A 27,699-nucleotide genomic window follows, 5' to 3' on the forward strand; every position below is an offset into this window, starting at 1 on the left:
CCTCTATGCACCAAATCCAAAGTTTTAAGATTGCCGGTCTGGATTGCACCACATCATCAATCTCGCAGGAGGGGGATCTGCGAGATTGAGGATGTGCGGCAATCCGCCACGGTGGTCTCACCATGTCAATCCACACCAGACACCTCCGCAGAAGCCCTTCATCTGACATTGAGAAACTTCAGGGAAAGACGGGCATCAGCGAGGCCACACTCTGGCTCGTGCTCCTCCACCAACCTCCGTACGTCGGATGAAAGCACATTCGGCAGCTGCTCCATGATGGCGACCCTTTTGATCTGCTCTTGGGTGCGTCGCTCTGGTCGGATCCAGCAACGGCAAAGGCCCCTCAGTAGACTACACCCCCCCACCGGCTTCTCCCCGATGGCACCCCAACAGACCGGAAACGCCAATAACAAGTCTCTGGCTCTCGCCAAGCCGGACCTGGAGTGCTCCATTCATCCGTTTGTAGACGCGGGCCCACACCTTGTTCATCACCGTGCAGGCCCTCAACGCCTGGGTAGGCAGCAGTGGGACTGGGCGGTATGCCCATCCAGACTCCGGCCACCTCTGTGTTCTGGCAGTCCGCTGTTAACCAGAAAGGCGCTGCAAGTTGGGGATAGATGCTTCCAAACCCTGAACCGCTGAAACGATGCTGTCCTCCCACTCTTGCTGTCGGCGAAATCTGCTGCTCATCATGGGCGCCTGGGCCGTTGGCCATGTCTGATGCACTGGGGGGAACACCCGATTTCACCCCCTCTTCCTCAGAGGATGAACCGCATGACGGACGAGCTGAGCCTGAGTGAGTTGGAAATGGAAAAGCTTCCATTTCATCGCACAAACTCCGCAGAAACGATGCTGTCCTCCCGCTCTTGCTGTCCGCGTAGTCTGCTGCTCATCATGCACAGCGAATCGGATGCCAAAAAGTCACTTTCCGGGTCCCAGGCCAGGCTTGATGCACTGGCTGAATAGAATAGTGTAGATTAGAATACAGCCACATTTAAGCTCTGCTTCAGCAAGAAAAGTCATAACTCCATAACGACATTTGGAAATATTTATTGCAAAACTGAATAAAAAGTGTATCTTTTTCGCCCCAAATATTTTTAGACAAAAATTTAGTAAACTAAAGAGAAAAATGAAAACATCGGCACAGTGGCCAAACCAAGAAATGAAGAACTCACAGGTTGAAGATCTTCCTGAATTTGTTTAGAAGTTGACCCATAAAGAAGAGCTGCACTTCCAAAACCGCCATGCTCGGCCATCTTTCAGGTTTCTGATTGGACCTAGTGCTACACCAGTAACCTGTTTGTTCTGTTCTTTGTGTGCTTGACGTCCAGTTAATTTTCCTGAACAGGTGCCGGATTTCCAGCAAGGAATCCTGGGAAGTAAAGCAGAATTAGAATAGAGCCATATTTAAGCATTTCAACGCAAATGAAATTTGCACGCAAACGTAACGCAAATAAAATTCGCAATTAAAATGCAATGATAATGAAATTTGCACTGACAATGCATTGAAAATGAAATTTGCACTGAAAAAACATTGAAAATAGAATTCATAATAAAAATGCATTGAATATGTAATTAAGATGCCATGAAAATGAAATTTGCTAGGAAAATACAATGAAAATGCTCTTGTTCTGGAATGAAAAAGGAACGCCCTCACCTTGGCTCCTCTGCTTGCTTTATTTCCCTGAGGGACCCGCGTGGTGTCAGAACTGGGATTGCAGATGGCCAGCCACAAAAAGCTGGAGAAGCAGAGGTCTGGGGATGAAAAAACACTACATCAGGCTCAGACCCGCCGTTGTGCAGTTCATCCTCCAAGTTGGATCCGGGTGCCCCCCCAAGTGCATCAGATCTGGCCAAGGGCCCGGGAAGTGACTTTTCGGTGTCCGATTCGGCGCCCATGATGAGCAGCAGATTTCGCCGACAGCAAGAGTGGGAGGACAGCATCGTTTCAGCGGTTCAACGTCTGGAAGCATCTATCCCCAACTTACAGATGCACTGGTTGAATAGAATAGTGTAGATTAGAATACAGCCAAATTTAAGCTCTGCTTCAGCAAGTAATGTCATAACTCCATAACAAATTTTGGAAATATTTAGCGCAAAAACCAACTAAAAAATTTAGTGTTTTTTGCCCCAAATATTTTTAGACAAAAATTTAGTAAACTAAAGAGCAAAATGAAAACATCTGGACAGCGGCCAAACCAAGAAATGGAGAACTTACAGGTTGAAGATCTTCCTGAAGTTGTTTAGAAGTTGACCCATAAGGAAGAGCTGCACTTCCAAAACCGCCATGCTCGGCCATCTTTCAGGTTTCTGATTGGACCTAGTGCTCCACCAGTAACCTGTTTGTTCTGTTCTTTGTGTGCTTGAGGTCCAGTTCATTTTCCTGAACAGGTGCCGGATTTCCAGCAAGGATTCCTGGGAAGTAGAGCAGTATTAGAATTCAGCCGTATTCAATTGTCTTGAACAATCGAAATGGTTGTGCATCTATTACAATCATAACCACCAATTCAGAATAAGGTTCTTGCTTTCTGGACACTGAAAAACATCCATCATATGAAGATTTAAAAAACAAAAAATCATATGAGCTGAGCGTTAAACTCATGACCTGAGGTTGCACATGCCACTAACTATATCACTGAGCTATCTGTTTAACTCCCTGTAACATGTGCCATTTGTTATATATATATATATATATATATATATATATATATATATATATATATATATATATATATATATATATTGTTATTACCGACATGAGGAGGATTGAAGGTTTGGTTTGCCACCTGCGGAGTTTCAAAATGATGAGCGGAGATGTCGCATCATGGAGGATGTACTGTCATTAAATGCCAATTAATGTTTGCAAATCAAACGTTGCACCTAAAAAAGAAATGGAAAGAATAAAAATTATTCATTTAAACTGACAGACATACCTATAAAACTAACAATCAGCAGTGGCTATTAATAAAATAACATTAATAGTGTATTACCTTCTTAGGAGAATTCAAGATGAAATGATCCCAAGCCATAGAACGTTTTTTTACCGGGTGCCATGACGTTGATTCTGACGATAAACACGGGAAACAACAGAACTGGTCGGGAAACGTTTCGCTAACCACAGATCCTGAGAGACTACTACCAAAATAAAGGAAAAGCCTCGTATCATGATCAGTCTTTATACTGAACTGACTTCACTGAAAAAGCTGGACAATGAAAGCGTGACAGAATATATAATCAGCGCTGAGACAGCTATCACGGCCTTGAGAAACGCCGGTGAAACCCTGAGCGATGGTCTGGTGGTTGCCGTCGTCCTGAAGGGGCTACCTGAGTCATTCCAACCATTTGCAATCCATGTGACACAACAGCATAAGACCATGTCATTTACAGAGTTTAAAAAAAGCTACGGAGCTCTGAGGACGCGACCGCAGCAGGTGACAAGGTGATGAACGCCCGCGTGCACCAGAGGGGGAGATCTGCCAGCCCAGGTGAGCGAGGAGCAGGGAAGGCGACAAAGGACTTTGTATGCTTCAGATGCGGCCTGAAGGGACACCTGGCCAGAACCTGCCAGCGCAAACTGTGGTGCAGCTTGTGCAAAAGCAGCACGCACCGGGATAGCACCTGCAGACGCGGACGGCACCTGCAGACGCGGACGGCACCTGCAGACGCAGACGGCACCTGCAGACGCGGACGGCACCTGCAGACGCAGACAGCGCAGAGGACGAGACGACGCACACAAAGCCTGCAGCGAGACGGAAAACCAGGAGAAGGAGTTGCTTTCCGAGTGAGCGAGGGAGCAGACATTAACCTGAAGGGCCTGATGGTCGACTGTGGAGCAACTTCACATATCATCACTGATCTCCGGAAGTTCAGACGTTTTGATGAGAAGTTCCAGGCTGGACCACACTGTGTGGACCTGGCTGACGGCACAAAGTGTAAAGAGGTCGTGGTGACGCGCAGAGGCGCATAGGCAGACGTGTGAAGGCTGTGTTGGAGCAGGCCTTGTACATCCCATCCTACCCACAGGACATCTTCTGGCTGAAAGCAGCAACAGCTGGTGGAGCAACTGTGATCTTCAAGAACAGGAAGAACGTTCTGATTCACAGAGACGAAATTTCTTATTTATGTACATGAAAGGTTATATTATTTACACACAAGTAAAGATGAAACTTATGCTATTCAGTGTGATGAAACGTGTAAAGGATGCTTTAACATGCAGACGTGGCATGAAAGTCTGGGACATTGTAATTATGCAGATATTCAGAAGTTGCAGAATGTCGTTGATGGCATGAAAATCAAGGGTTCAACTACCAAACTTCCAACATGTGAAGTGTGCACTGAGGGTAAACTTTACCAAACCAGAAATGGAGAGCCTGACGGAAGAGCTAAAAAGCCTTTAGAGCTTGTTCATACCGACCTGGCTGGACCACTGCACCCAGAGTCCAGAGATGGTCACAGATATGCAGTTTTCATTGACAGACTTATTTGATGTTGGAGAAATTTCTCCAAGGTAAAAGTTGACACGGTAGTCCAGGTGCCAGCAGCACCGCAGTGCAGTTACCAACCTGCTAACACGGAGGAGGATTTTCTAACAGCAGTTATAACAACTGTGAAGAATAGTTAGAAACTGCCTTTAACTTTTATTACACTAATGGTTTAAACTTAATTCACTGAGCATGTATTGTCATCTCAAAATTATATTACATTTGAAGAAAGCACAGCCAAGCTATTGTTTTCACAGTTTATTGTCATCCTCCCTTTTTCTGTGCATGTGTTTTCTGCTGAGCAGGCCTCAGACTTATCTTCACTTTAGCCTTGAAGCGCCTTTCCAGCAGTAACCTGTGGGCGTTATTTTCACACGAGGTCCATCGGACGATCTTCTGAATATGCAAATGCAGGGTTTTTATACCAAAGCCCATCCCTGAGCTCGTTGGTTCGGACTTTGAATGTACCATGTTCATCTGTCTGTCCCCTTCGTGTTTGTGCGAAGTAAAACCTCCACAAAAGCTAAGTAACTGTCTCTGAGTCATTATTCATTATTTCTGTGTGCAAGAAACTGACGGGTACGAACCTAAAATTTAATACAGTCCTTTCTAGAGAATCCAGTTTCTTCACAACAACGCTCACAATAAAGTAAGAAAAAGTGTGGAGATGTCAATTAACTCTGTATGAATGACTGAGTTGTAGAGAAATAATTTGGTAAACTGTAGTTTTGTCAAGAGGTTTAGCCGTTACTGTATGAGAACTGGACTGAAGGACCCCCCCCCCCCCCCCCCCCCGCCCCTGGATCCGGTTTTGCCCTCGGCCACGTCGGACCCTCATCAAATAACGAGGTTTATTGCTTGAAGTGAGTACGCCACACAGAAAGTCTGTCCTCTCTTTACTTGTTAGGGCTTTATGTTGACTGTGTCTGTGTCTTTGTGTGTGCGTGCATCAATGTTGGGGGAAGAATAGAGAAACGGCTGCAGTCCGCTGCGCGAGCACGCTGAGCAAAGCACCGCTTGCAGGCCCCGCTTGCAGGCAAGGTGCTGCGCGTGCACGAGTCATCTTGCGCAGACGGGACAAGTGTGGTTCGGCGCGCGAGGCCGTCATTGTAGCCGCCTTCCTTCCGCGGAGGAATGGCAGTTTAGGGATGGAAGTGTAGGCACAAGTGTAGGGAAATAAGTCCTCCAGGGAAGGAGAAGAAGTGTAGGGACGTCAGTGTAGGCCGGAAGTGTAGGCATAAGTGTAGGTGCAGCCGCGGCGAGTGAAGCCGAAGAAATAGAGCCTTGGGATGGCTGAGTATGACTTTTGAGACGAAACGGAGCTCCGGGGAAACTATGTGTGTGTAACGCTTTTTGTGTCTCTCTGTCTGTGTCTGAGTTTGCCCTTTTTTTCGACAGCCCCTGTGGTGTGTGCTCGCTTTGATTAATGCCTCGTTCTAAAACAAAATAGTGACTCAGTTGACAAATAATTAGGTTTCTTTTCTGATTCTCCAAGCTTTTTCTGCTGATTAGATTCAGTGCTGGAGAATCCATAAAAAGGGTTACTTGGGTGGGAACTCTGGTTTGTGATTGAAATTGAGAAGCTGGTTGTCAGGACAGCCACATCCGCAAGGGATTTAGCTCTTGTAGAAGCATGGTGTGGTCTATGAATTCCTGAGAACGTTGTGGCTGATCGTCGATCAAAAACCTCAAAAAGATGGGTGGGACTCATTCACAAAATCTCACTAAAAAGAAAGACGGCACATTGGTCAGGTCCAGAAAGCTTTTCATGAAGTTTGGAAGTATGTGGAAAGTCAGGATCAGACATTAATCAAGTATTTTGATAAATTGGTTAAAGATTATGGATTTCATGGAAAGTTAAGCAGCCCCAGAGTGCAGGACAGAGCAGAAGGAGGGGGGAACAGCTTCACAGATCAGAGTGCGCGTGCCCGATCCTGCAGACAGGCTGATGAGAACTCGCAGAAAGGAGGGGTGATTTCTCCGTTGTAAGCAGATATAACAGCTTTCTCTGCTCTCCGAATACTGATAGGACGTGTTTTACTGTGTATTTTAGTGTGTATTTTAGTGTTTAGGACATGGACTAGGGTGGATGTTCAGAAAAAGCTATAGAAAGTATCATTTCTTACAAAGCAGACGTGGATCATTTTCTGCAGTACACACCTCCCTCTTGAATAAACATGATCAGACTCAGATGGCTGATGCCGCTTCCCTTTTTTAGTTCATTTTCCCCTGTTCATAAAAAGTTTGATTGCAGCCTTCTGACCCCACTTCTCAGGTCCCTGCATTTCTGCTTGTAAATCAGGATTGACCCCTTAAAAGCATTCCTGAGGATCTCTGGTTCACTAACTCGTCCTTACATTTTTTTTTAATGGACATGTCTGCTAATCTTTCTAAGTTTCAACTCTCAGGGCAATAAGTGCGGTAAAACTAAACTCCAGCTGGCCCAAGCACTGGTTAAAATTTTTGGGACATTTAGTTTCTGTTTCTAGCAAAATTATTTCTCTCCCTGGACCTCACCACCTTATCTGATCAGCCCCCCACCTTTACTCACTCGCTGTAAGCTGTAGCTGCTTGCGCGGCTGATAGTTGAAACAATGTCACCTGTGATTCTCTTGTGCGAATTCTCCAGAATCACATGCAGTGTGCTCTACTCCCTTCCGTTCAAACTTTCCCATTAGTGAACGTGCCTGTTTTTACCGTTTTACTGTTTCCGTGTATGATTTATTTATTTACGACCTAACGCTCATGGTGCTGTTAAAATGAGACGCAGTTCTTGTCTGTTTCACTTTCAATGTGTTTTTTTTCCCCACAATTTTATTTTTATTTTATTTATTTATTTTCCTGATTTTTTCCTACTCTCATGCCTGGCTCTACTGACACCATTGATGATTTACATGATTGTTTGAAGAAAGCTGTGAGAACAAAGGAACGCATTGAGTCTGCCTCCAGTTCTCTCCTCCCCACAGACTCTGCATCCCGACCAGAAGGCCCCTGTTGGTGACCTGCTTTACTCGAAGGCCATTCAACGGACTGATTGGTCTCACCCGAGGTGGACAGGACCCTTCAAGGTTCTCCTCGCTATGCCAACTGCAGTACACATAGCTGACTGACCCTCCTGGATTCACGTAAGCCACTGTAAATTGCTGAGAGCCTATGAGACTGACAGTTTGAGACGCACCCCTGGTTGAAGTCCAACTACGAAGTGTGACACTACTCCTGGCGAGGGGAGCTCCCTGATGTGTTTCCTCTAGCGCTCCTCTCTTCCAGCTACAGTGAGCTTCGAACCAGCTAACATGGGTCCAGCTGTTCCTCGTGGTTTCATCTTGTACTTTTATTCCCTCTTCCTCTGGAGATCTCATTCACATCATCAGTGAGGTCAAGGCCCTTAAATCAAACATTTCTTCTCAGATGACTGACGCCTACTGGTCTGGGTCCCCACTTTATTGGCTTACTTCTGGTGGAGTGTACTGATAAAACTAGTCACTCCGGTCCTCTGTGTGTTGTTTTTCTTTTTTCTTTTCGTCACCTGTTTGATTCCATGTGTCAAATGAATTATCGCTGCCAGGCCGACTCTATCAGCATTATGCCAACAATTAACCTAATGCGCATCCGCTCATGGTTGAAACTGGTCTTTACAGATTTATTTTATCGTTTTTCTTTTGTTTGATTTGATTTTTTTTTATTTTCTTTATTTCTTAATTTGTTTCTTGTTCTATGTAAATTTAATTAATGATTTTGTGCCGAGGTTTGGACTGGTGATGCATGCGTATCCTTACGGATGACTACTGAGGGGCACAGAGTCGTTGATGAGTTTTGCCCTCCCTGATTGCTCAATGAAGGTTTCCTACAGATGGTATAAGTTTAGCCCTGGAGGTTTTCGCATCAACACTCATGTATCACCTACCACCTCTGATATGCTCATTTATTCACGTTGATTTTATGTTTTCTTGTGTATTTACCTGTGCCTCTACACTTTTTTTTCGATGCAGAGCCAAAATGCTGCCTATACTGATGATCTTCGTGAAATGGTATATGGTTGATGATAACAGGAGTTCTGCTGACTTTCCATGTATAATTTTGATATGACAAACAGGGGGGTATGTGAAGAATAGTTAGAAACTGCCTTTAACTTTTATTACACTAATGGTTTAAACTTAATTCACTGAGCATGTATTGTCATCTCAAAATTATATTACATTTGAAGAAAGCACAGCCAAGCTATTGTTTTCACAGTTTATTGTCATCCTCCCTTTTTCTGTGCATGTGTTTTCTGCTGAGCAGGCCTCAGACTTATCTTCACTTTAGCCTTGAAGCGCCTTTCCAGCAGTAACCTGTGGGCGTTATTTTCACACGAGGTCCATCGGACGATCTTCTGAATATGCAAATGCAGGGTTTTTATACCAAAGCCCATCCCTGAGCTCGTTGGTTCGGACTTTGAATGTACCATGTTCATCTGTCTGTCCCCTTCGTGTTTGTGCGAAGTAAAACCTCCACAAAAGCTAAGTAACTGTCTCTGAGTCATTATTCATTATTTCTGTGTGCAAGAAACTGACGGGTACGAACCTAAAATTTAATACAGTCCTTTCTAGAGAATCCAGTTTCTTCACAACAACGCTCACAATAAAGTAAGAAAAAGTGTGGAGATGTCAATTAACTCTGTATGAATGACTGAGTTGTAGAGAAATAATTTGGTAAACTGTAGTTTTGTCAAGAGGTTTAGCCGTTACTGTATGAGAACTGGACTGAAGGACCCCCCCCCCGCTGGCTCCAAGACGCCAAAATCCCACATGGAGAAAAAAACATCTGTTACTGTTTATGCTTCTTTTTTAACATCTTATTATCCTCAATTTTTTTCATATTTTTTTATGGACTGAGAGTGTCTGGCTCTTTCTCTCCAACCTGGTGCTGTTCATCCCACCCAGAAAATGGGGACTGAATTGACTTTGGTTGGTTTTCTGTTTTTTGATTTGATTTGAAATGGTTTATTTCAAGCAATTAAGTAGAAATAATACACAACAGCAATATAATCATCAGTTATACATTCATACAGTAACTAATCAAACTTAGGATAATTAGACATTAATAAATATTGCTTGAAAGGGAGTGGAAGGAAGCGAACTTATATAATCCCACCCCGTTATACTATAACCATTTTATTACATGATTTATCAATATCTGGTTCCCAGTTTTTATCAGACAGAATTAAAAATCATAAGATATCAATAAAGCACATGACAAAGATGAATTACTTAAGTATTACGTCAAAAATAAATATTTTTGAAATCAACATGGCAAATGCAGATCAGTCATCTGAAATATATGCAGATTATGTTACTTATAAAAACCATTCATATGAATAAAACATAATACTATATCAGTAAAGTAGACACTGTTTCAGGAATTTTCATAGCAAAATTTGATCAAGTATCAAAAGTTAAAAACATGTGCAAAATTATGCTACATTAGGAAAGATTTTTGAATCAATTTATAAATTTTTGGAGAAAGTGAAGTAATATCATTAAAAGTCAATCAATTTAACAATTTTCAATAAGTGATTAATCATTTGTTTTACTTTTTTTAATATTTTTTTTTGTACTTTTATTTATTTTTTTACAATAAAGTAATGCTGTAGGGGAAAAATAAAAGGCTCCATAACTGTCGATTGTCCAAGGTTGGTATTTCTTCTTTTACTGATAACAACCGTTCTTCTGGGTTCAAAACAGTTAATAGTTCTCTTCGATGTTATGTCTGCAGACATTAGATTCAGGTCCATATCCTTCTTCAGCTGATATCAGCGACGGTGAAAGTTTATGTCAAGTTGTCTGCATGTCAGAACTCTGCTGTTATTCAGGTTACGTCAGACATACAGAGAAAGTGATGAATCCACGTGTCATATTTCTTTAAATTATTTGGCTCTTTGGTTTATTACTCCACGTTGTTTCAGACGACCGTGATCAAACACTTCTCAAAGTCTGTCATGGTGTTCACAACCAGAACCTTGGACCGGTCCTCTGGACCGAGCGGTTTGACATAAATCCTGCAGCCTTTAACCCAAGTGTTCTCAATCTGCTTACGTTTCCTGAGAAGCCGTGCATGTTTTGAGATTTCAGCATTCCTTCTAGTCAGATGGTCATTCAGATAAGCAGCCGAACCTTTCAGGTCTTTCCTTTGGGTCATCAAAGCTAGCTTGTGTTTTTGATTCACAAACCTGATGAGGATCGCTGGTTTATCCGTCTCCTTTCTCCTGGGAAGCGGGTGGCAGGTCTCGATGGTATTGAGATCCAGGGAAATCCCTATAGATGTGAGAAATGAATGTATTTGCTGCTCCAACTCTGCACCGTTCTCCGTATTAGCACTGCTAGCTACGCTAGTGCTAGCATTAGCAGTGCTTGCTCCTGCTGCATTCAGTTTCGCTCGAGGCTTGATTGGTACTCCAGTGAGAATGACATTATTCATCCTTACTTGCTGTTCCACATCGTCCAGTCTTTTCTCCAGAATCTCGACCCGGTTTTCTCGCTGCTCGTTTTGAGCCCGAAATCTTCGGAACTCTTCCATCATTTGCCAAAGTGGCGTTAGCTTAGCCGACACTTGTTCCATAAAACTTTTCAGCGTTTCTTGAATAATGTCAAGAGTCTTTTTGAGGTCTTCGTATTCCTGGGGTTTCTTCGGGGGCATGGTCAGCTCTCTTTTTTGGGGAAAATCAACCTTTTAAGTAATTTGAAGACAGTAGTATTCGCAGAGAGGCACGCCACGCGTCCAGCTGTGTAACCCGGAACCGGAAGTTGAGGGCGGGGTCGAGGTTTCTCCTGGGGGAGGAGGTGTCCCCCACACATGACTTACTGTCATCATGGGTTATGGCAGTGTTTATTATCACATGATTATTATCAATTATTATCCATGAAGGAGGCTTATGAGGACGAGAGCAAGGAGGCCCTCATCAACTATTTGGTTACGGCACAAGCCAACATGGCAATTTTCAAGACATACGTCATAAAAAGACGGGTACCATCTTGTGCTACTGCCTCTCCAGCTGCATCTTCTTTTGCCACTGCAACTCCATCCTCCACTGCAACTCCATCCTCCAGTGCCACCACCCCTTCATCCACCCAGATCCGAACCGGCGTCCAGCAGACTGCAGCTGTGAAGGCACTCTTAGGACTTGGCAAAAATATCCCTACTTCTTAGCTCATTAAAAAACTCGCATCACCAGCTAAGCACTGTGAGTATACATGGATATTTATTTGTTCTCAGAGCAATTCCACGTGCATCCACCCATTCAGCAATATGCTAAAAATGTCCATTTGCTCTTTTTTAGATCCTGTAGTGCCTCCTCCCAGAGGAGGAGAACCTCCAGCCAAACCTTTGGCCCAAAGGCAGCTTTTGACTGCTGGTGAGGAAGTTTGTCTGTGTGTGTTTCTTAGAGTAATATGTTTCTCATTTCCTCTAGACACACTCCCATGACGAGGAGCTGCTTTTTGCTGCAGCACAATGTGAAGCACAGCTAAGTGCATGTGTGTTGTCTTCTTCTTCTTCCACTTTCGGCTTCTCCCATCAGGGGTCGCCACAGCGAACGAGTCGCATGGTAAATTTGGCAATGTTTTACGCCGGATGCCCTTCCTGACGCAACCTTCTCAAACCGGGCTTGGAACCGGCAGAGGTAGAGAAGGGAACAGGGAGCAGCCCGGAGTCGAACCCGGGTTTCACGGACGGAAGGCGCCGCAAACCAGCACGAACTAAACTGGCTCCCAGATGTGTGTTGTAGTCTGGGTAATATAGGAGACAGTTTTTTTTTAATCAAAAGCACATTTAGAAGCCTTTTTAACAAAACAGTTTGTTTGCCAAAAAGCCTTGTTTAGAGTCTCATTTCTTTGATCCTCTCTCTGTTCTCCACTGTCATTTATGTCATTTATGAAATGACAGCTGGAAGAGTCATTCTTCTGTTTCCTCAGAGGCCTGTCCTGGTCCCTCTCCATCTGTGGCAGCAGCAAAGTCAGCGCTGGAGCTTCCAGTCCACTGGAAAGAACAACTGCCTCGCTTCCAGCACCAGCGGATTGCAAAGATGCAAAGAACCGGCAAGGCAGAACTTGTGTCGCTGCTAAAGCTTTGGTGGCATCCTCCTCAGCCCGCTCTGGTTCACACTCAGCCTCCCGCCTCACCAGACATCTTCTTGTGGACGCCAAAGAAAATGTGGTCATTTCTTTTTGTCCCCAAAAGTGACGTACGTGGACAGAGACTACTGCAGCAGACGCGGCCAGTCTCTGGTGAAGACCCCATTTTCAGAGTGGGATGAGCTTGAGGTGCGCCTGGACATCTGGCATTTCATGCGGCAATTTGCTGCAGGTGTCACGACAGAGGCTCATCCGCTCTACGGGTATGTCTGAGTGCATTTTTGAGTGGGATCCAGAAGGTGTGGCTGCTCTTTGCTATGCCAAGGAGGCTGAGCTGGCCTCAAAGAAAAGTGGCCATGTTTCTAGAAGGACAGTCAGTGCTCCACTGTGGGAGGAGGATCAGGGGAGTGGAGGAGACTGCAGCATTGATTGGAGCACTCATCCATCGATGGTGCAGATGGGAAGGACACCCTTGGACCACGAACGGATACAACAGATTAGTAACGAACAGCCAAACCACCATCCGAGGACGTCCCACTCTACGTGAAGACGGGAACACTAAAGAGAGGAGGGGTGGAGCTGTCTTGCTACAGGTGTCCCCATGGGTCGACCTCCACCTGAACCGTTTTCTACCAGGTAATGTGTGCTGAACATCTGGATTCCTAACCTTTCTGTAAACATTTCTAACATTTCCTTTCATATGGTTCAGAGACTTTTGAAACCCTGTTTGTTTCACCCTTTTTGTTTCACAGTGACGCACATTTCCATCCATATCTCCTTGAGGGTTTGGTGCGTTGGAATGATGAAGGGATGGAGGACGCTGTCAAAGGAAATTCCTCCTTCCGGTTATTTGAAACTACAATGAGAGAGGCCGTGGACCAACTCAGCCAAGCAGAGCTTGGAAGCCCTGGGATGAGCGTTATCGTCCTCCTGGAGCATAAACAGGTAAGAAATATATACATTAGTTATTCTGCAATTGATCTATGTAGCTCCTAATGTCACGACAGCACTAACAGCTTTTTTCCTTTGTGTGGGTGAATTGCTTGACTGGCCATGCTCCAGACCCCTGAAGAGGAGGACAGGCTGCTGGAGAGAGTCGATGAGCAGGACTTCCAAGACGAGGGGTTTGGGGAAGACACCATGGAGGACATCCCTGTCCCAGTGTTAGATGACCCCCACCTTGATGTTGTTGCCAGCCCCTCATCTTCACCTCAGTATCACCAGGTGAACCTGAATGTTCTGCTCCTCATCTTTCCTCTGTGGTGGAGTCACAGCCAACTGAGACTGAAAGCAGCCCTTCAGACGAGGCAGAGGTGAGACGTTTTAGTCTGTTTATAGGACCTCCTTTCATTTCAGTGTCATTCCTAACATTCCTTTGCATTTATTAGTGGGCTGTTGTTGGACCCAATGGCATAGCTGGCTGGGACAAAGTCCAGGATCTGGCTTCTTACTCGGTGGGACTCTGTGAGGCTCCTTACCTCACTGACTCACAAGTTACAGAGGTCATTGGATCATGGACGGCTCTCCTGGATGTGGATAAAGAGCGGGTCAACTACCAGCCCTGGCACCAGCCTCAACTTACACACGGCCGCTTTAAGGCACCAAAACGCTCCGGGGTGACACCAGGAGTGGAAAATGTCAAAAGGTGTCTCAGAGGACATCCTGGGGTCCAGCTCAGTGGCCAAGCACCAGCCGCTTGGTCCTATTCAATTCAGTTTTATTTGTATAGCCCAAATTCACAACAACAGTCGCCTCGATTGGCTTCGTATCAGTTGAGGATGTATGCATCAAGCTTAGCAGTTTACATAAGACTCCCACCAAATAGGATCAAACTGGTGAAGAAAATGGATGGCTGGATAGAAACTTCTCTTTCTAGGGTCAGCATCCTCAGCAGGTCACATTTCTTTGTGTTGTTGCCTCTTTTGACTGTAAACGTGGTAACTCCTTAGTATGAAAAGTTTATTTGAATTTATGAACCCATTTTTCATTATGTGTTAGTGTCCAACAGTAAAAGTTTTCTCATATTTGACCAGAATGTGTCTTTGAGTCAAAGCTTTTCAAATGAAGGGCCTTAACTTGAGTGAAGAGATGAATGCATGAATCTTCATTCAGATAACAGTTCATTTGACTATAGCTCATAGAATCAATGTTATTGTAGGTCTAATGCTAATATGTGAAAACAGACATGAATGAAAAACACCTGTTCATTTCTCCAGTGTTAAGAGACTTTTATTTCTGAAACAGTTATTTACAAGATTTTTACTTTCATCACTGTCACAATCTGAAACCAATATGAACAAAAAAGGCTTGTAGACACAAACGTCAGTGTAATTGTGTGTGTGTGTGTGTGATTGTGAGGATGTGCAGACTTCCATCCTTGGAGGAGCATGAAGAGTCCATCAGCGTCTTCATCACTGCAGCTTCACTGCAGCTTCTGCTTTCCATCACCTGATGTAGAAAAGAGAACTCCCTTTAGAACAGATCAGGAATTTTATCTGTTCAATGAGTTCACATCAGGGTTCCTGGAAGTTTCTTCTAGTTCACTTGAACACTTGAGAACTTTTTAAAAAATTCAGACCAATGTCTCAGCCTGTTTCCCAGGACCTCTGACAAAGAAAAGCAAATCCTGCAATGTCCCATCAGAAAATTCTTCAACAAAACCACAGCACTTGTGAAAGAGGAACAAAATCCACTTGGGTGGTCAACAGCATGTTTGTAGTCCAGCCAGGGGTCTGACCTGGGTACCACCTCCATGTTGTATGATGTCATCACGATCAGCTCATCACTGTCATTATTTCTTCATTTCAGGTGTACTTGAGAGATTCTTGAGATTTATTTTTGAAATGACTTTTTCCCTTTTCCTGACAAGAGCTGTAATACGCAGAACTTTCCAGGCTCAGCCATCACATTTTCAGACTTTATAAGGCTTTTTCAGGTATAATGTCCACATTCCTAAATATAATGTTTTTGAGACTTTTTAGGAGCCCACAGGAACCCTGCTACACACTCACATCCACACACACAACCATGCTGAAAGTCTGCACTGCGTGACTTTGGAGTGACCTGGTTCAGGAGTGCACACCTCACTGCTGTCCCCGTGTCACTGTCACATGACTGTCCACAGGTGAAGGCCTGGGCCGAGCTCCGTGTGCTGCTGGGAATAGGAGGGATCCATGTTCATTGTTAGATGGACAGATCTGAAGAGAAAGAATGGATAGAAATGATATTCAAATCCCACCACAATATTTCTGTGACGACAATGGCAATTTCTAAAGAAAATACACAAGTGTTGAACCATTACAGCAGTGAATGAGATATTTAGCAAGTGTGAATAAAATATTAGTACTATTTGGGAACAGTGAATCTAAACTGTTCTGAAATCTTTATTAAATGACTAAAAAGACCAGTTTCAACATGAAATTGGTTTCTGCTTTTAAAAATGCTGCAACATTAGACATTTTGCTACAGACTCTCTGTTAATAGAGTTTGTGACACGTCACATCATTCAAATGAATGAAGTTACGTGTCCAGCTGGTACACAATGCTGACTGAGGTTTTGTGTTGTGGACCGTGCCAAAGGCAGTCAGAAACAAATAGGGCGGCACAGTGGGGCGCTGGCTTGCATGGGATCATGTCATTCTGTCCCAGCTCAGCAATGCTCATCAAGCCAAGTTTCCTGCTGTTCTCACCTGCAAGAGACCGTTACCAGCAGCACGAGAGGGAATTTGAAATGAATCATCTAACAACTGGCTCTTCTCCGAGGCGTGGCGTGGAAAAAAACGTTTGCCTTGTGGGGGACAGAACTGGGGGCAACACCATGGTGAAGGTGTGGCAGCAGGTCCAGGAAAATGAAAATCTTAATGGTAAGAATCTGTACACCACCCTTCTGATGAGCACTGTGGAGCTGGGTGGCATTGTTTCCTCTTTGGGGCACACCTTCCCTCCACGACTCCTGTGGCACGCCTTTCTGCTAGCAGAGGCTGACAATGTGCAGGACTACAGGAACCAGATCTCTCCACCTTTGGCACTGTGCTGAAAATGGATTCCACCAAAAAGGTATTTCAAAGTTTCACTGTATCACCATTTCAGACATATTGCAGTCATTTTCACCACTTAAGATGAAATACACCTCATATTGCTGTGGTTGGATGACAAAAGATGGCATGTGTGACGGGGTCCCGCCAGAAAGGATGCAGAGGAGCCAAGGTGAGGAGGTTCTGTCTTTATTCAGACCAGTTGACACCACTATTGCTTCACGCAGGGCCACACAGCGCATGACACCTCCGTCTCACTCCTCATTTCACCACCTGTGATGCTCCCTTTTGAAGAGCGGCCCCTCCCATTGGGCGTGGCTCTTAATTATTGTCCAGGTGGCACCACAAGTAGTCATTTTAAAACATAAAATACATGAATACATACAAAATAAAACAGTGTGGCCCCCCTCGTCATCTGACGGTGCCACACCGTCACAGCATGTTTCAGGTGGTTAAGAAGCTGTCTGGAGAGGTCCATGACTCAGCCAAGTGGTGCACCAGTGTTGGGAACAAACACTCCCAAATTGTGACCTTCGTGCTGACCTGCGAGGAATCCACAGGCGAGCTTCGGCCCATGTGTCTGGACATCTTCCACTGGATCCACCGGTTCGACGCAGCCGTCCGGACCGACAGCCACTCCAAATGCGCTGCGTTCAAGTCTGCACTGGCTGGAGCTGTTCTGGCCTACAATAAAGGCGACCCGGATGTGCTGACAAAGGCTGTCAGGGCTAAAGGGGAAGCCTTGAAGTCTTTGTCGGCTGACTCCGGGGGCAGCAGAAGCACCACGTGTGGAGGGTGACTCTAGGACCACAGGAAACCGTCCAGCTCATCCAGGGGGCGATGGAGGAGCCGAAAGGTCCTGCTGGTCTGGATGAAAGTGGAGTGAGCCTCTTCAAGACGCCAGGTAAACAGAAAGCTTTCTTAGTGAATTACTATAGAGCTAAATGTTGAATGTTTGTTAGCAGTTAAAAGATTCTCTGAGTACCAAACAACTAAACACACCGAGGATCATTAACTCAAAGCAGCTGTTTTGACTGACAACCTGAAAACAGAACTAAAATAAAAAAAACAACAGTTCACAATCATCCCTGTTTGTGTTGAATGTGTTTTGACTGAACTGCCTTATTTCTGAACTCCTTTCTGCATTTGTAGAGGCCGTTGATGAGGTGTGGGCATGCCAGCAGCGGCATCTGGGCTGCATTCAGGATCCACCAGACATGTGCGTGTCTTGTGTTACCAACATCAGTGGTGTGGATGTGCCTTTTTACAAATGCCTCCAGGGAGGAACAGCTTGGAGGGTTTCCACAAAGTGCTGCCACACATGATTCCAGGAAGAACACTCTGGCATGCACAGAAGCAGCGCTTGAAATGTTATTGAAAAATAACAATCTGTACCGCTGATTGACAGGAAGATGGAGCAGGAAGAGGAGAAGTGGAGGATGAGGCCTACCACAGCGACGTTCTCCACGCCACCCCAGCCCACATCAGCATCACCAGCCACGACACCTCCAGCCTTTGTGAGTAGCTTCTTTTTAAATATTTGAAGAGACTGCAAGTCTCTTTATTCTCTGAAAGGTTTTTAACTTTTGTTCTTTCAACAAGAGGATGTCTGCAGTGCGAATCTTCTTCCTGATTGGCATGACAGAGAACAAGCTGTCCCTCAGCACAGAGCAGAGGTTGTGGAAGCCTGGAACGCCGTGGAGGAACACGATAAGCAGCCGCAGAAGTTACACCAGCTGGACAGGACGGTATGCACCAGCTCAGCAAGACAGGCTGATGTACACACTGGTGAAAGTGTTGTGGCTGCAGACACCTCACGGCTAACCCTCAAAGCAGCCCGGAGAAGACCAACATCCTCAAAGCGTCTGACTGCATCCAGCACTGTCTCCTGGTGGAGGACCTAATCCTGTCCAGGGCGGGGATCCCTCTACCCAAGTTTGGATCACTAATAGGCCTGCACAATATAACGCAAATTTATCGTTATCGCAATATCCAATTGTAATAAATTGCAAACCCAAAATGTGTTAAAACAATCTTCAAGCATTTAAGGAATCAAATAAATCCCTTTATGCTTTGACCAATCAGATGGACGCCTTCCCATTGTTGACCAATCAGATGGAGACCTATTATGGTAGATTTTTGGCCCCCATGTTGATGAGGGTCATTTGGAGTATATTTTTTAAACTGTTGCAATGAAATGGGAATGATGTTTTTGTTTATTTTTCTATTTGTTTATTTACCGCAAATTTATCGTTATCGCATTATTGATCACTAATATCGCATATCAAGTTTTCCTCATATCGCGCAGCCCTAATCACTAAGAATGCTGAGTTATTTTTCCAAAAAAAACAAGCCTTTGACATGTTTACTTTATCAAACATAACTTATTTAAAAACAAGTATTTTTTTCTTGATAACAAATTCTGGGAAACTGTAAGCTTATTTTTTTGATTTAATACATCAAATGTTATTAAAATGAACACAGTAAACTTCCATGAATCACACACGTTTCAAAAGTACAATTTAGAAAATAGAACTAAAGAATAGATGTACATCCAACAATAATGTAATATCTACATGACGATGGTATTACTGAAGAGGAGGAGCTGATCTGCCTTTGTGCTGTTCTGCCAACCATCCAAATGATCGTCCATTTGAAGCCTTGGAGCTAAATGTGGCATTTTTGGAGCGACTATTCTTTTCTTTTGGGCTGTCCACATTTGCTGCAGGTATTATAGTTCACACCTCGTATGCATTTCCTTTTGTGGAGGCCGCTTTCTTCCTCTCAGGCCCGTCTTTGCCTGTTCCTTTGTGTGGAGCGTGACGCAGGGACAGCAGGTGAAGCAGGGGGAATGAAGCCGCCACTGCATGTTGTGGCTCCAGGAAATGCATAAGCGGTGGGCACCTGGGTTTAGAATGATGGCCCCAACAGTAAGCCAGGTGCTGACACAGGTGGAATCATTCCAGTTACACTGCTGGCAGGTGTGATGGGGCACTTCATCCTGTCAGCAGCAGCAGCAGCAGCAGCAGCAGCAGCAGCAGCAGCAGCAGCAGCAGCAGCAGCAGCAGCAGCTGCAGCAGCAGCAGCAGCAGCAGCAGCAGCAGCAGCAGCAGCAGCAGCAGCAGCAGCAGCAGCAGCAGCAGCAGCAGCAGCAGCAGCAGCAGCAGGTCTCAGAACAGGAGCCTGTCCTGCTCTATTTAGAGGGAGAATCCATTTGAAGTTTGGCCCAGATGTGGATGTGGTGCCTCATCCATTTTTTCCCTTGGAGCTGGAAGGTCGCTTGCAGCTACAGCAACTGGCTCGGGTGGAGTCAATGAGTGTCCTCGGCCTCATTTCTTGGTTTTTCTGCCCCCGCTGAAACCTGAAATGAATCAAAGGTATTATGATAATGTTGGAAAAGTCTGTGAAATAGAAGAAAATAACGAGCTGTGCTCACCACTGAAGGAGTTTCCTCTGATTGAGCTCAAACAGCTGGATCATGGATCCATCAGCCTCTGCACTAAATCCGGGGTATGGTAGTAATCCGTGAGGGTTTTGGACCACCTCCAACCTTTTTGGTGGGAGTCTCATGTAAACTGCTAAGCTTGATGCATACAGCCTTAACATGGAGACGACTGTTGTTGTGAATTTGGGCTATACAAAGAAAATTTAATTGAATGAACCAAGCGGCTGGTGCTTGGCCACTGAGCTGGACCCCAGAATGTCCACTGAGACACCTTGTGACACTTTCCACTCCTTGTGCCGTGTGCAAGTTGAGGCTGGTGCCAGGGCTGGTAGTTGACCCGCTCTTTATCCACATCCAGGAGAGCCGTCCATGATCCAATGGCCTCTGTAACTTGGGGGTCAGTGAGGTAAGGAGTCCCACCGAGTAAGAAGCCAGATCCTGGACTTTGTCCCAGCCAGCTATGCCATCGGGTCCAACAACAGCCCACTAATAAATGCAAAAGAATGTTAGGAATGAGACTGAAATGAAAGGAGGTCCTATAAACAGATTAAAACGTCTCACCTCTGCCTCGTCTGAAGGGCTGCTTTCAGTCTCAGTTGGCTGTGACTCCAGGTGCGGTCGTGGCTGAGGTGAAGATGAGGGGCTGGCAACAACATCAAGGTGGGGGTCATCTAACACTGGGACAGTCTTGGAAGTCCTGCTCATCGACTCTCTCCAGCAGCCTGTCCTCCTCTTCAGGGGTCTGGAGCATGGCCAGTCAAGGGAAAAAAAGCTCTCAGTGCTGTCGTGACATTAGGAGCTACATAGATCAATTGCAGAATAACTAATGTATCTATTTCTTACCCGTTTATGCTCCAGGAGGACGATAACGCTCATCCCAGGGCTTCCTGAGTTGCTCCACGGCCTCTCTCATTGTAGTTTCAAATAACTGGAAGGAGGAATTTCCTTTGACAGCGTCCTCCATCCCTTCATCATTCCAACGCACCAAACCCTCAAGGAGATATGGATGGAAATGTGCGACAGTGGCTCCTGAGTGAAACAAACAGGGTTTCAAAAGTCATGTTCACACAAAGTGTTTTGAATTCTTACAAAAGGTGAAAATTGTCAATCACTATCACACAATTACATGTCAATCATTGCAGGTTATGGGAAGCATTCAGGCATCTTCACTCAGTGAGAAAATGACAAAATACCACGCTGACTTGATTTCTTCATATCATAAAGAACACAGGTTTCAGTGACAGATAACTGCTTTGCCATCCCGTCTCTGCTGACGCTCACAGCATCTCCTCATCAGCTCAGTCATCTCCTGCTCCAGCTCCTTCTGAAGAAGACCTTTGACCCGCCTCGCTTCAGTTAGCTGTTGGAATCTGATCTTGTTCTTCACTTCACCTCTTCTCTTCTGGATGAGACGGATCATCTAAGTGAAGACCTCCCGACTCTCCTCCACCTGCTGTTGAAGCAGCTGTGAGATGAGACAGTGTTATGTTCTTCCACAGAGCAGAGAGAACAGATTGTGATCAGTGTGACAGAACATCCTCATCTCCTCATCATGACTGAAGGAGCAGATGTTCTCCTGCAGGTTCTTGGAGGGTTCCACCAGCTTGTGTTTCTTCAATGCAGCTGCTTTCAAATGAGGCTGAAGGTGTTCCTCCCAGGAAGGAGAAAGGCAGGTCAGACAGGACTTCAGGGCGTGTCGTTTTTTCCAGTGCAGACGTCACAGACCACATCTGCTCCGCATCTCTAAGCAGCTTGAAGTTCCTGTGACCACAGTGGCACATATTAGTCAGAAGTTTAAGACCCACGGGACAGTAGCCAACCTCCCTGGATGAAGAGGAACATTGATGACAAACTGAGGAGACAGATAGTTGGACCTGTATCCAAAGAGCCCAGAACAACCTCCAAAGACATTAAAGGTGAACTCCTAGATCAAGGTACATCAGTGTCAGATCGCACCATTCGTGGTTGTTTGAGCCAGAGTGGACTTCATGGGAGACGACCAAGGAGGACACCACTGTTGAAAGGAAATCAGAAAAAAGCCAGACTGGAATTTGCAAACATGCATGTTGACAAGCCACAAAGCTTCTGGGAAAATGATGAGACCAAACTGGAGCTTTTTTGGTAAGAAACATCAGCTCTATGTTGGTAGACTCTCCAACCAAAAGAACACTGTCCCTACTGTGAAACATGGAGGAGGCTCAGTTCTGGTTTGGGGCTGCTTTGCTGCATCTGGAACAGGCTGTCTGGAAGTTATGAAGGTCAAATGAAATCTCCAGATGATCAAGGCATTCTGGGTAGAAATGTGCTGTCTAGTGTCAGAAAGCTTGGTCTCAGTCTCAGGTCATGGGTCTTCCAACAGGACAACCATCCAAAACACTCAGCCAGAAACCCCCAAGAATGGCTCAGAGAAAAGCGTTGGACTATTCTGAAGTGGATTCTATGAGTCCAGATCTGAATCCCATTGAACATCAGTGGAAGGAGCTGAAACATGCCATTTGGAGAAGACACCGTCAAACCTGAGACAACTGGAGCAGTTTGCTGATGAGGAGGGGGCCAGAATACCTGTGGACAGGTGCAGAAGGCTCATTGACAAATACAGAAACCGTTTCATTGCAGTGATTGCCTCAAAAGGTTGTGGGTACCATCATTTTGGTCCAGCCCTATTTCATTAGTTTGTTTTTCAAATAATTCTGTTAATCAACTCAAAATTAATGGCTGATTGTGATTATTTAACTTTCAATACATTTTAATTTATTGTTACTTTTGAACGTTTCAAGTCATTTCAATGAGCATTGAGGACTTTCTTTAACTGGGGGGAACCAGCTATTTTGTTCACCACTTTTGGCACCATCTAGTGGACAAAAAATGTACTACACTCAGAGTGAACAAAGCGAATAAATATGTAAATCTTTAAATTACGGAGCCCGTGTCCTGACATTAAGATATAAAAATATATCTTGTTCCCACAGATTAATATCTTGTTCCCACAGATTATTATCTCGTTCGCACGAAATACTATTCCGTTCCCACAAGATACTATTGCGTTCCCTCAAAATACTATTCCGTTCCCTCGAAATGATTAACTCGTGCGAACGCAATAATTATGTCGTTCGAACGCAATAATTATGTCGTTCGAACGCAATAATTAATCCGTTCGAATGCAATAATTATTCGGGCGGCCGTGGTGCAGCGGTAGGGCGGTCGACCCATGATCATAAGATTACAGGTTTGATTCCCGCCTTGCACGCCCATGAGTCGAAGTGTCCTTGGGCAAGACACTGAACCCCACCTTGCCTCTGGTGGTAGGCGGGCGCCTGTGTTTGGCAGCGGAGCGACCACCAGTGTGTGAATGTGAACTACAATATCAGCTGTCTGTCAACCGACCAGCCAGTTGCCCAAATGCCGGCATACATCAAAGAGCTCTGCGGCGGCGCTAGTAGTAGCCTAGCAGGAGCTATCGAATGACAAAGCAGCCTAGTTATCATAAATCTTTTGATATTTTTCTTATATTCATTGAGACAGTAATAAAGTGATCATTTTTGTTTTTCATGTTCCTTTTTTGAACGAATATGGGTCACAGAGACACAGAAGTTACCGCTGAAAGCGGCTTTTGCTGGCGTACAGAGAGCATATCCGCGTCAATGACTTATGACGTGAATAATTATTGCGTTCAAACGGATTAATTATTGCGTTCGAACGACATAATTATTGCGTTCGCACGAGTTAATCATTTCGAGGGAACGGAATAGTATTTTGAGGGAACGCAATAGTATTTTGAGGGAACGCAATAGTATTTGTGCGAACGAGATAATCTGTGGGAACAAGATATATTTTTATATCTTAATGTCAGGACACGGGCTCCGTATTAAATATATCTGTTAATATAAATGTATTTGTAAATACTTGTAAATAAAAATTGTTAAAATTATTTCTGGAAGATCCTGCTACTTTGTTCTCCTCAGAACAAGGACAGAACTTTAGACAATAAAGCATCCACAAAGACCTTCATGCAGCAACAAACTACATCAGGTTTCTCACTCCAGGCCACTGCAGAGCAGGAAACCTGCAGCATCAGAATTTATCTGCCACCAGCTGCCGAGGAACTTTGCAGAGCATCTCTGTGATGTACTCACATGTACACTATAGTACCAAAAGTATACGCTCACCTGCCTTGACTCACATGAACTGAAGTGTCGTCCCCCACTAACCCATCCAGTTCAGACTCTGTGCAGGTCAGTCCAGGTCATCCCAGCAGACTGTCCTCCATGTCTTCATGGACCGTGTTGGAAGAGGAAGGGATGCAGTCCAAACTGCAGCACCTGGCAGATGGAGCCCCCCCTTGAAGATTCTTAGAGGCAGAAACACACATCATGAAAAACAGAAACCTCCTCCAAATATCATTTCCTATCGATGAACAGAGAACAGCAGAGTGTACCTGTCCTCTGGAGCTGGAACAATGTTTGCTGAGGATGGAGCTGAATGTCTGTGTGTAGCGTCTAGACCAAATGTTCAAATCCTGCATCCTCACTCTGGAAAAGTCGACTGAGAATCCAGCAGCTGCAGGTTCATGATGACTGGAAAAGACAAACACATTTATCAAATACTCACATTTCAGGTGTGTCTAAACATTTTTCTGTCACTGATTTCTGCTAAAAAACACAACAAGAATGTTAGAATTACATTAGGTATTTAAAAAAAGCCCCAAAATGAACTTTGAACCTAAAGTGGGATTTTTTGATTCAGGAAAAAACTTTTTTGTAACATGTTACAAATGTAAATTATCAACTTTACAAAGGAAGTTTCTTCAGTCTGAATCTTCTGATCAGTCAGCTCAGACTCAGCCGTCTGTTTGATGAGGAGCTCAGCAGACACATCCAGAGATTTCAGGCATCAAACCCTGAAGGAGATATGGCTGGAAATGTGCGTCACTGGCTCCTGAGTGAAACAAACAGGGTTTCAAAAGTCTCTGAACCATATGAAAGGAAATGTTAGAAATGTTTACAGAAAGGTTAGGAATCCAGATGTTCAGCCCACATTACCTGGTAGAAAACGGTTCAGGTGGAGGTCGACCCACGGGGACACCTGTAGCGAGACAGCTCCACCCCTCCTCTCTTTAGTGTTCCCGTCTTCACGTAGAGTGGGACGTCCTCGGATGGTGGTTTGGCTGTTCCTTCCAAATCTGTTGGATCCGTTCCTGGTCCAAGGGTGTCCTTCCCATCTGCACCGTCGATGGATGAGTGCTCCAATCAATGCTGCAGTCTCCTCCACTCCCCTGATCCTCCTCCCACAGTGGAGTGGACTGTCCTTCTAGAAACATGGCCACTTTTCTTTGAGGCCAGCTCAGCCTCCTTGGCATAGCAAAGAGCAGCCACATCTTCTGGATCCCACTCAAAAATGCACTCAGACAGACCCGTAGAGCGGATGAGCCTCTGTCGTGACACCTGCAGCAAATCGCCGCATGAAATGCCAGATATCCAGGCGCACCTCAAGCTCATCCCACTCTGAAAATGGGGTCTTCACCAGAGACTGGCCGCATCTGCTGCAGCAGTCTCTGTCCACGTACATCACTTCTGGGGACAAAAAGAAATGACCACATTTTCTGTGGCGTCCACAAGAAGATGTCTGGTGAGGCGGGAGGCTGAGTGTGAACCAGAGCGGGCTGAGGAGGATGCCACCAAAGCTTTAGCCGCGACACAAGTTCTTCCTTGCCGGTTCTTTCCATCTTTGCAATCCACTGGTGCTGGAAGCGAGGCAGTTGTTCTTTCCAGTGGACTGGAAGCTCCAGCGCTGACTTTGCTGCTGCCACAGATGGAGAGGGACCAGGACAGGCCTCTGAGGAAACAAGAATGACTCTTCCAGCTGCTATAGCATAAATGATATATGACAGTGGAGAACAGAGAGAGGATCAAAGAAATGAGACTATAAACTAGGCTTTTTGGCAAACAAACTGTTTTGTTAAAATGCTTCTAAATGTGTTTTTGATTCAAAAAAACTGTATCCTATATTACCCAGACTACAACACACATGCACTTAGCTGTGCTTCACATTGTGCTGCAGCAAGAAGCAGCTCCTCGTCATGGAAGTGTCTAGAGGAAATGAGAAACATATTACTCTAAGAAACACACACAGACAAACTTAATCCCCAGCAGTCAAAAGCTGCCTTTGGGCCAAAGGTTTGGCTGGAGGTTCTCCTCCTCTGGGAGGAGGCACTACAGGATCTAAAAAAGAGCAAATGGACATTTTTAGCATATTGCTGAATGGGTGGATGCACGTGGAATTGCTCTGAGAACAAATAAATATGCATGTATACTCACGGTGCTTAGCTGGTGATGTGAGTTTTTTAATAAGCTAAGAAGTAGGGATATTTTTGCCAAGTCCTAAGAGTGCCTTCACAGCTGCAGTCTGCTGGACGCCGGTTCGGATCTGATTGGTCTTTTCCTTTATTGTTGATCTGTAGCGCCTTGCGGCCGTCATCTGCTGCCTCACGCGTCACCAGCGACAGGATCTTGTCATCCAGAAGGAGTTTTCTGCTCTGCGTTGTGTTCCAGTGAATAGAAGACCACGCTTGGATGCTGAGTCAATGTCTTTCAATCCTGGTTAACAGAAAACAAAATTCACAATGCTGTCCAGAGTTTCTTCTGTGTTTTTCCCCCCTTAACAATTGAAAAATGCACAAAAAGAAATAAAGAAGAGTTAACTTAAACATCAAAGAAAATGTCACGAACCTCAACTAGCTCCCACGAAACAGTGCAAATGTGCAAATATATAGAGCGACAAAAAATAAATAAAACCACACAAACTACGTAAAATTGACACCACACAATTCCCGACTTTGTGAGTTATGATTGCAACAAACTAACAAGCAATTGACAGAAAACTAAAACTAGTTAGGGCGAACACACGCAGATTCACGTCTTACCTCGGACACAGCTTGCAGCAGTCTGAGCGCGCATGCTCATTAGCACCAGCTAGCGTGCTTGTGGTGAGTTCAAGTACCCTCAGACCGATTAATACTCTGGTGCAAACTTACGATGGATTTGGCGGAATTAAACGTATACTAACCTAACACTTGTTACACTGCGTGGCACCTGGACTACCGTGTCAACTTTTAACTTTGATAAATTTCTCCAAATTCAAACAATTCCTCTTTCTCTGACTTCACGCTCAGCCAACAACGCAGCTGGGAGTGATTGCCTCATTTGTTTAGACACTCCCATAATGAATAATAAAGAGGGCGCCCGCAGCTCTGTCCAAACTCTGGGTCCTTACAATATAAAATAAACGTCTTAATGCCAATGAATAAAAAGTTCGGTCTGCAAAAACGGTTTTTTTTTAACAAACTTTATTGCATATCTTGCCGTTTTACAAATATACAGTTTCAGGCTTCCATTAAAAAACTGTTCCAGACGGGATTCGATCCCCAAACCTCTATATTCGCAACCCAATGCTTTTATCGCTAGACCATCACATCCACATGCTGATGTTGTGGAATATTTATCAGTAAGGACAACGTTGTTACAGGGTGGAACCACTGGGACGAACTGTGTAGCGGAAATGCACTAAATAATACTAATAAGAGCACGTTTAGAAGACAATCTAGCTCCACGTCGGAGCTCTGTTTGTTTACAAAG

At 44.8% G+C, this 27,699-nt stretch overlaps 2 long non-coding RNA genes across 27 annotated transcripts; both read right to left on the reverse strand.

The window, feature by feature from the left end:
- Positions 1-4,932: 4,932 nt before the first annotated feature.
- On the reverse strand, positions 4,933-8,440 carry LOC144992586 (uncharacterized). Its single transcript, XR_013656656.1, has 2 exons — positions 6,143-8,440; positions 4,933-6,064 (listed from the first exon to the last, which is right to left on the reverse strand). It is a non-coding gene; the product is annotated as an uncharacterized LOC144992586 (long non-coding RNA).
- Positions 8,441-15,022: 6,582 nt separating this feature from the next.
- On the reverse strand, positions 15,023-27,346 carry LOC101155654 (uncharacterized). Of its 26 annotated transcripts, none has more exons than XR_013656541.1 (15): positions 26,988-27,340; positions 26,383-26,661; positions 26,099-26,286; positions 25,108-25,900; positions 24,860-25,003; positions 24,504-24,642; positions 24,249-24,416; positions 22,025-22,630; positions 21,461-21,829; positions 20,912-21,097; positions 20,630-20,810; positions 20,060-20,554; positions 17,167-19,984; positions 15,653-15,786; positions 15,023-15,037 (listed from the first exon to the last, which is right to left on the reverse strand). It is a non-coding gene; the product is annotated as an uncharacterized LOC101155654 (long non-coding RNA). The 26 variants fall into 26 exon arrangements; XR_013656539.1 differs by having other exon boundaries at positions 21,195-21,829; positions 22,025-22,082; positions 24,235-24,416; XR_013656540.1 differs by having other exon boundaries at positions 24,235-24,416.
- Between the last annotated feature and the right edge of the window lie 353 nt (positions 27,347-27,699).

Source organism: Oryzias latipes, chromosome 6 (genome assembly GCF_053564925.1).
Source record: "Oryzias latipes strain Hd-rR chromosome 6, Olatipes_Hd-rR_3.1".
NCBI classification, from domain to species: Eukaryota; Metazoa; Chordata; class Actinopteri; order Beloniformes; family Adrianichthyidae; genus Oryzias; species Oryzias latipes.